The sequence below is a fragment of the Miscanthus floridulus genome, chromosome 16 (genome assembly GCF_019320115.1).
Source record: "Miscanthus floridulus cultivar M001 chromosome 16, ASM1932011v1, whole genome shotgun sequence".
Lineage (NCBI taxonomy): Eukaryota > Viridiplantae > Streptophyta > Magnoliopsida > Poales > Poaceae > Miscanthus > Miscanthus floridulus.
The window spans coordinates 88,173,306-88,182,040 of NC_089595.1; the positions used below are offsets into that span (position 1 = coordinate 88,173,306).

The 8,735-nt window shown below is 44.2% G+C and overlaps 1 long non-coding RNA gene across 1 annotated transcript; it reads left to right on the top strand.

The window, feature by feature from the left end:
* The first annotated feature begins 371 nt into the window (after positions 1-371).
* On the top strand, positions 372-3,059 carry LOC136513060 (uncharacterized). The gene is made up of 3 exons (XR_010773284.1): positions 372-1,063; positions 1,837-1,957; positions 2,043-3,059. It is a non-coding gene; the product is annotated as an uncharacterized lncRNA (long non-coding RNA).
* The last annotated feature ends 5,676 nt before the right edge of the window (positions 3,060-8,735 follow it).

Here is an 8,735-nt window from a genome sequence, read left to right on the forward strand (position 1 = left end):
GCGGCTACGCTCGCGTAGTGGCCCCGGAACAAGTTGATTCCATGCCGTCCGCTCGCTACGCGCGGGAAACAAGCAACCGCGGGTATTCGTCCGGACGTCCGGGCGCTAGTAACGGCCTTGCTCTTTCTCTGCTTGCTCATGTTCATGTATTTTTTCCCCTCCATTTTAATGATCTCAAAATATCAATTCCTATATTTCAGATTCTTATAGTTTTTCACTATTTAGTATATCGTATTTCTATGTTTTTTTCTTATTCCTGTATCTTACGTTCTTTTATTCCAGACAGACCGGGTACTTCCGTGCCGTACTTGTAACATTGGTAAAAGTGCGTAACCTGTGTATATCTACCATTCCAGGTCATCATCTCTTGCTCGTGCTTCCAATCCGTTTGCTCCCTTCGCCTCCTCCTATGAGTCCTCGAACCTTGTGGTCTTCTCCAGCGTACAGCCCAGGCCCGTGCTTTTCCCCTCCCCCGTCCGCACCGCACACAGGTGCCGTTCCATGCTACCTCCGCTCCACGCCGTACCCGCTCCAGGGCCTCTACAGTTGCGGCCGGCCATGGAGCCATCCCCACGCTGCCTGCTCCGCCATCGTCGGACCCACGAGCGTCAGCACCGGTTCGAGCGCCCTCCCTCCCCCCACCACACCGTCGTCCGCACACTGCCGGTGTGCCTCCGCTGCCACCCTGTGTTGCTGCTGCTGCTGATGTGCTTCGTTGCCAGCGTTGGCGTGTGTGTTTCGTGGCGTCTATGGCTGGTCGCCGCCGCCGCCTCCGTGGACGCCGATTTCGCTGATTCGTCTTCACTTGCGACTACGTCGACCCCGCGCTCATGTCTTGCCCACGTTCTCTTTCCTCTCTGAGCAAGCTACGGTTCGGTACGGTCCCACGCTTCGGTTTTGTGTACCTTGGTTGTTCTCTACCCTTCAAGTGCTCGCTGAAATGCCCAAAACGAGTCTCCTTGCTAACTTTGCATCTCTCCGTTGTCTTCTGCTGCTCCTACGACATCCAGGCCACAGGCATTCTATTCTGTGAAAAAAAGTCTTCAATGGTAATGGTACAGAGGTATGCTCTTTCTTCCTACAAGAATTTAAAAATACGTTTGTTGCACTCCCTGGAACATAACCACCTAATGCTCTCCAATCCAAGTTACTTCAGTGCTGCTAACTATAAATTTATTAATTATCTATATGCAAAAAAAAAAAACATATTTGTGATTCTAGGTTACTTATGTGTGCTTTCAGATTACTCTACTTCTAACAGACTAAGGTTACATAGTTAAAGATGTACCGCCAACTTAGCAGTACCATAGTTATGTGTCATTCTAGGATACCATTTCAATATCCGTAGTGGCCAGCCTTGCTTCTATATATTTATTTTTCTTTTCAAGTTTGGATCCCAGATCATTAGCAACCTCATCTGCAATCCAACCACACAGCTTTCACATCTTTGAGTTCACAATGTCTGCGGCAGCTTGCAGGGTTGACACCAGAAGCGCGGAGAGCTCATGATTTTTCTGTCTCATTGCCGATACATGTTTACAGACTGCCTTCTCAACAAACCTACAACAACACAAATGTTCAGTGCCCATTATACTACTTTTGCAAGTTACAAATAAATAAACATAGGTTTAATTGAGATTTAATGTATGCATATTTGTACATACCAGGATGTACTTCTGCCATTATGGATGGCCTAAACCCCATACATTGAAGCTAACTCATCAGATTTTTGCATGTGTTTTTTTCCTCGAACAGCGCGGTAGAGCTACGTGCCACGTTCTCGCATGTGTTTTACAGTACTCACAGTTTGGTTCCTCTCATTATGTCTTCTGTCAGGTTGGTTGCTAGGATCTACACTTTGCTTCACTCTGTTTTCCTTCTCACTCCAAGAATAGAATAGCTGAACAGAAGAAAATAGAAGGTACGATGCAGGAGCACGAACTGCATCAATTTATTGGTGAGATCCATAGTTTGTATTGTCTTTGCATTAATAACTAATCTGGTGGTAACGAGGTGCTTATGCTATCATATTGTTCTTCCAGGCTATTTGTTTCCAAATGGAGCAGTGACTTGGAATAGGTTCACCTTATCCAACGAGGCTTAAGTGAAACAGCCGCTGATGCCAACCATCAGTTCATTTGCCTAAAGTACCAATGTCCTTCCATAATTCTTTCGTGCTCATCACCTGACACCAGCCCATGATATGCTGCTTTATACGTCATGCCTAAATGGTCTTTCTGATTGAAACATATTTTCCAAAGTACTTATAGTAAAGGAATATTTTGCTTGGTTTTCCATACCAAAGTGTACAAATCTGTCACTTGATAGTTTCACCCTTTCTCCACAAGATTAAAATGTCATAGTGCTATCAATTTTTTTATACAATATTTGAGTTCAGCCCTTTATTCTCTATGTACTCATAACAGGTACGTACCCTCAAATTTTCATAAATGCTTTTACAATGTCACAAACAACAAATATGCATAATAAATACATGGATCCACGGATGCATTTTCTACACCGATTGTTTGCCTTTGGTACACCCGCGGCAACGCGCGGGGTACTGCCTAGTTAGAAAAGATGAGTGCGCCACTATATGAGATGCTGAAGAAATCCTCTCGGCCGTAAAACAATAGAGAATCTAGTGTTGCAAATTTCATGATTGGAACTATCAACTATTTCCATGCTTTGAATACTACAATTTAGAAGCATTTATTTAGTTGGTAAAGTAAACTCTCCCAACACAGTGTCCAAATAATATTTGAGAACCAAAGCATAAAACTCTCCAGACTTTACGTTGGACCACAGTAAGGCAAGGAAAAGACATTGAGCGCTCATATGAAGTGTGGCTCCGAATTTGGTTACCCGCAGATTTGCCATACGTGTTCTTCAAGTCTGGTTGGACCTGCTTGCTTGTTCCCAGCAGGCCATGAGGCCAGTAACTGTATGTCTGTATCTGCATCAGATCCTCTCCTTTCTCAGCCAGCCCTGAAATTCATTCAGCATTTCCATTTCAAAAACTGTAGCAACCATCAGCTGTATGATTACGAAGCACCGCTACATGGCCACTGTCTATGGGGAACCCTACGCCCCCCCCCCCCCCCCCATAGACCGTACTATAGGGAAGTGGACCTTGGTAACAAGACTCATAGCCCAATCGCCAAGAAGAACACGGAGCAAAGCAACGTGCAAGACCAAAACTCCAATTCGGGCTATACAAGGAAAGACGCTCGAAGCATAGCTTAGGACTCTGACCTCGTATCTGAGTAGAACACAAACAACTTCTCTCAGCACCTGGACTATAAAGGGCTGGTGAGGATATCCCTTGTAAACGACTGAACATACCCAATACTCAAAGCAACACGACGCAAACAGGCTAACGCCAAAACTGGACGTAAGGTTATTACTTGACCAAGTCGAGGGCCCGAACCGGTATAAATCGTGAGTCTCTTTGCGTAACCGCCGAGTTCCACTATTCGCCGAAGCCTGAACAACTGTCCCGGGTACCCCCGTGGCAGGCTATCGGTGGTAAAACATCGACAGCTGGCGCGCCAGGTAGGGGCTTTCGACGAATTTTTTTCTCGAGAGCTCGGCGGACCTCGACCTCAAGATGGCTTTTCCGGCGGGAACAACCTTCGTCTTCGGATCCTGGATCTGTGAGGCTGACGGCGACGGCAAGCTACGTACCCGTCTCCGAGAAGAAAAAGAACTCGACGACAAAGTTGAATATGAACTCGTCGAGAAGATGACGAAACTTTCAACTTCGGATCCAACTCGGAATGAGGAAGAAAGCGGATATGAAACAGACTCTGAGAAAGAGATACAACCCGACTCCAAGACAATCTTCACAGCGAAAGAGCCAAGCCTAATTGGACTCGGAGACGCAACAACAATCGTGAAGGAATACAACCCGTACGACTCCAAAAAGAACTCGGGAACGTACGGACTATACAACACGACATCAATCTACCAACACTTTACCCAAGACAAGATGAACTCAGCAAGAAAAATACTCCTGGAGGGAGCATAAGAAGGGATGATCATGACAGTTACCCCACAAGACTGTGTGGTGCATTGGCCGGGTTCTTTCGCCTCAAGCAAAGCCCAGACTAGCACGTACATTGAAGAACTACCTTATCAAGAGGGAAAAGAACTCGGATCTAGCTCAGAAACTACCGATAGCTCAACCAAACGAAGGATGAAATACCGTACAAGAAGAGCTCGGAAGAGGTACACTGTATACATGGCTGAGCAGTTAGAACAACCTCTGGAACCACCACAGATACCAGATATAAAATCTTCAGACGAATCAGAAGGCAACATCTCGCCGGATGAGAAAAGCGACAGCAACGAAAATGATGAGCAAAGGCTAGCAAGACTAAAGAAGAATAAATTGAAGGCTGAAAGAAGGAACAGGGCTAAACAAAGGAAGCAAATCTGAAATAAATACAAGGCGGAACTAATGGAATAAAACAGAAAGAAGGCGGAAAGAGAAGCCGCAAAAAGTTCAAAAAGGGAAAGAATTGAAGAATTAACAAAAGAATTGCACACCCTCACGAATAACGAAAAGTCAGAGGAAGACCAGAAGAAAGAAGTCGGGGGACCAGAAAAACAACCCGGCGAGAAAGTTCCAGAAGAGCCACAAGGAGAGCAACCACCCAAAAAATCAAATTTTCAAAGGCTAGGACCAACAGAAAGTGCTGATGCCAATGGAAGGCAGGAACATTACTCAAAGCAACAAGAAAGAGGCAAACCAGAATTGAGCCAATGCTGCCAAGAAATATCAAGAAGATTTGACAAAGAAGATGACTACGGAGAATCCGAGTTAAAAGAAGACAGGTCTTATTACAGAAGGGCAAGATCGCCAGACTACGGAAGAACGGAACCATACGACAGATTCCCTTGTTTCGCAGGAAGACTACAAACATTGAAGCTACCACATAAATTTAAACCAGCAAATCATTCCAAGTACGATGGCAAAGTAGAACCAAGACAATGGCTAAGAGTTTATTCCCAATCTATTGAGTTAGCCGGAGGAGATGACGACATCAAGGCTCTATTTTTCCCAATGGCCCTCAAAGCAATGCCACTACAATGGTTTGACAAATTGAGGCCAAGATCAATCAGATATTGGGAAGACTTGCAAGAAGCTTTCTGCAACAACTTTACAGGCATTATTACCCATCCAATGACCGCAGCCGAGTTGAAAGGAGTAAGGCAAAGGAGAGGAGAAAGTCTAAGGGAATACTATAGAAGATTCGGAGAATTCAGGGCTCAAGTCCACGACATTACCGACAGAGAAGTGATAGAAGCCTTTGCGGAAGGAATCTTAGCAAACTGGCAATACAAAGACTATTTCAATGAGAACCCAAGAATAAATGAAGATTTCAAGAGGGTTGTTGAAAAACTGATTTCATCAGAAGAAAGAACCCGGCACAGGTTTGCTAGGGACAACCCAGAAAATAGAAGACCTGATTACAGACAGCAAGACAAAAGGCCGAGGCAGGACAACATGGTGGCAACCACAGACAGCAAGAGAAGATACAATGACAACATCAACGGTGGCAATTACAATGGCAATTATAACAATAACAACAACAGTAACAATAGCGGGTACAACAGTAATAGCAACTATCGGAGCAACAACTACCGAGAAAGAGCACCGGAAAACATAGAGAACATGCCATGTCACATACACCCAGGAACCAGACACAAGTTAGTTGAGTGCAGCACTTTTCAGCGGCAATTCATGAAGAGAGAAAACAGGAATCAAAACAACTCAGAGCAAACGCAAGAAGAATCCAAGAAGGAGGAAAAGAAAGCTGAAGGAGATTATCAAGAACCCAAACGCCAATTAGCAGTTATATTTTTAGGTGTTCCTAACACACGAAGCAAAAGGCAAGAAAAACTAGCTCATAGAGCCATCATGGCAGCTGAACCAGCCACCCCAAGATATCTAGAGTGGTCAGAGTACCCCATCCACTTCACAAGAGAAGACCAATGGACCAGTGTAGCAAACATAGGATGCTACCCACTGGTACTAGGTCCAACTATCGCAGGAGTGGCAGTAACTAAAATACTCATCGACAGAGGAGTCGGGCTCAATATAATTTTCGCAGATACTCTCAGAAGGATGAATCTGGATTGTGAAGGACTAATGACACCAACAAGCACACCATTCTATGGAATAGTACCCGGCAGAGCAGTTATGCCACTCGGACAGATAACCCTACCAGTCACCTTTGGCACACCAGACAAATACCGGACGAAATTCATCAAATTCAAAGTTGCAGACTTTGAATCATGCTACCACACAATACTTGGGAGACCAGCTTTAACAAAATACATGGCAGTGCCACACTATCCACACCTACTACTCAAGATGCCAACAACAAAGGGCATATTATCATTGAAAGGAGATCTAAAGAAAGCACATGATTGCGACGTACAAGCAGTACAGATATCTGAAAGATTACAAGACATAAAGGAAGGAAAAGAGATTGCAACGCTAGCCAGCGAAATGAACCCGGATGAGATTCAAATACCGGCTAAGAAGCTAAGCAACTTCGCACCACCAAAAGAAGCCGCTACCAAGACTATTGACTTATTGACTGGTGATCCGGAGAAGATGGCAATTATCAGTGCAAATCTCGATCCCAAATAGGAACTCGCTCTCACCAACTTTCTTCAGGACAACAAAGACATCTTCGCTTGGAAGCCCACCGACATGCCAGGGGTCCCAAGGGAGTTGGCTGAGCACATAATTGATGTGAACAAAGGGTCCAAGCCCGTTAAGCAGAAGCTACGAAGATTCGCTCCAGACAGAAAAGCAGCAATAAAAAAAGAGATCACCAAGCTCATGGCAGTAGGATTCATCAGAGAAATAATCAACCCGAATTGGCTTGCCAACCCGATCCTAGTAGAGAAGAAGAATTCAAAAGAATGGCGCATGTGCATCGACTACATAGACCTCAACAAACATTGCTTAAAAGATCCATATGTCCCACCAAGGATTGATCAAATCATTGACTCAACAGCAGGATTAGCTCTATTATCCTTTCTAGATTGCTATTCAGGTTATCATCAAATATCCTTAAGAGAAGAAGACCAAAGCAAGACATCGTTCATTACACCCTTTGGGGCATATTGCTACAAATCAATGCCTTTTGGGCTAAAAAATGCAGGGGCAACATATCAAAGAGCAATTCAAACTTGTTTGGGGAGTCAAGTCAGAAGAAACGCAGAAGCATACATTGATGATGTAGTAATCAAGACAAAAGAACCCGGATCATTGATAGAAGACCTCGAGGAGACTTTCAAGAATCTAAAAGCATGGCAGTGGAAGCTAAACCCCACAAAGTGTGTTTTTGGGGTCCCATCAGGACAACTACTCGGATTTCTAGTCAGCAACCGAGGAATTGAAGCAAGTACAAAGCAGGTTAAAGCCATCATGGATATGAAACCTCCAAAGAAAGTTAAAGATATACAGAAGCTTACAGGATGCATGGCAGCACTCAACAGATTCATCTCTCGACTAGGAGAAAAAGGGCTACCTTTTTTCAAATTATTGAAAAAGGCAGGAAATTTTGAATGGACAGAAGAGGCAGAAGAAGCATTCCAAAAGTTAAAAGAATACTTGGCATCATCACCAGTAATGACACCACCAAAAAGCAAAGAGGACATGATGCTATACATTACAGTAACCAAGAACGTTGTCAGCACAACAATTGTGGTTGAGAGAGAAGAACCCGAACACGCATACAAAGTGCAGAGACCAGTCTATTACATAAGCGAAGTACTAACAGAATCAAAAGTGAGATACCCACACGTGCAAAAACTACTTTATGCAGTGTTGATATCATCAAGAAAGCTGAGACATTATTTCCATGAACACAAGATTATAGTGGTAACCAATTTTCCACTTCAAGACATTCTACGCAACAAAGATGCAACAGGTCGGATATCAAAATGGGCAGTAGAACTCGGTGCTCTCAACCTAGACTTCAAACCAAGAGCAGCAATCAAATCTCAAGCATTATCCGACTTTATTGCTGAATGGACAAAAATCTATCAAAAAGAACCCGAACCAATACTTGATCATTGGAAAATGTATTTTGACGGTTCCCTAAAGTTAGGAGGAGCCGGAGCAGGAGTGCTATTCATATCACCAGTGAAAGCATCTAGGCCCCTAGTTGGGTTTCGGTGATTAATGATAATACAAGATTACTATGACTAACGTGTGTTTTGAAGAGACAAGTAAGTTAGGTCATGGTAATGGAGATCGATTGGGCAATCAAAGTTGTCATGCCCCTACGATGGAAATCGTTTCGGTTTTCAAAGGATGGACGACAAGGTTAAGGATGATTTATTCTAAGTATCGATTGGAGTTGAAGAGACACTTAGAGTAGTTTAGGACTTTGTTTTTCCTTTGGCCATACTATTAAGGGGGGTATGAATGGGTAGCTTGACCTAGTTGAGTCTAGTGAGTTAGGTGTGGTGCACACTTGTTAAAACTAGCTCTAGGTAGCTCCTATGAATGCCTAAGATCCTTTGGAGCAAACTTCATTCACATATGATCGAGAGTTGGAAGTGAATGGAGGGTTAAATGCTGACCGGACGCTGGCCCCGGTGCGACCGAACACTGGCCGCAGGGTCCGGCCAGTTCATTTGATCAGTTGTCTGTGTTCGGTGCGACCGGACGCTGGAGAGGTCATGTGACCGGACGCTAAAAGGCA